The sequence below is a fragment of the Alligator sinensis genome, unplaced genomic scaffold (assembly GCF_000455745.1).
Source record: "Alligator sinensis unplaced genomic scaffold, ASM45574v1 scaffold428_1, whole genome shotgun sequence".
Lineage (NCBI taxonomy): Eukaryota > Metazoa > Chordata > Crocodylia > Alligatoridae > Alligator > Alligator sinensis.
The window spans coordinates 1399272-1400142 of record NW_005841919.1 but is presented as its reverse complement, the minus strand read 5'-3'; the positions used below and the strand labels follow the sequence as shown (position 1 = coordinate 1400142).

The window sequence follows — 871 nt, the reverse complement described above, 5'->3', positions numbered from 1 at the left end:
GGTGTGGATGTGTGGGGGGGTGGTGTGGGGGGATAGATTTGGGGCTGTGGTTGTAGGGTGAGGGAGCATGGGGGGGTGTGTGGATATGTGGGGTGTGGGTTTATGGGGGGGAGGGTGTAGGGGTCTGCATGTATGGCAGTGCAAGGGTGGGTGTGGGTGCATGTGTATGGTGGGGTGTGCATGTGGGGCTCACATTACGAACACACACACTGTGTCTCTGTTCCTCCGTCCCAGACCCCGTGGTCCAGTGATGCAGCTCGGAGCCATGTGGTGCTGGAGTGGCTGGCAGCAGGCAGGAAAGCAGGGAAATGGCAGCTGCAGGCAGGGGCAAGTGGCAGTGAGTGGGCACAGTGACAGCTGAGCTGTAGTGCGGGGTCTGCACCCAGTGGCAACGCGTAGGGGGTGCATGTGCACCCCCCCGAAGAGCACTGGTGCAACCCCTGACAGGTAGCATTAGTCACTTAGGGAACAGGCAAGAGGGGCAAGTGGGAGCGCTGGTGCCCTCTCTGAGAGTGCCGGCCAGGGAGCAGGGTGCCAGGAGAAGCACCGCTGGCACTTCTGGGCGCCCCTCTGGCACTTCTGGGTTGGTGCGACTGGCTGTGGGGGACGACCCCCTCCCCCCGAGTTACCGACTGGCTGCTGCAGGGGGCAAGTGCCCACCCAACTCAGGAGGCACCAGTCGCCCATGCCTGCACCAGTGTCCCAGAGCCAGTGCCAGCAGATCCTAGAGTGGGGCAGCAGGAGCATGGGATCCCTGCACCGTCTCCAGCACAGCTGGCGCCAGACCCCACACTCCTGCTGCCCTGCTCTGGGCTGCACTGGTACTGGCCCCGGGACACCAGTGTGGGCCCTGCGCTCCTGCCCAGCTGTC

The 871-nt window shown here is 64.2% G+C and overlaps 1 protein-coding gene across 3 annotated transcripts in view; it reads left to right on the top strand.

Annotated features, from left to right (window-relative positions):
* Positions 1–871, top strand: part of RECK (reversion inducing cysteine rich protein with kazal motifs) — a 110775-nt gene that overhangs the window by 14470 nt on the left and 95434 nt on the right. The window lies entirely within an intron of this gene.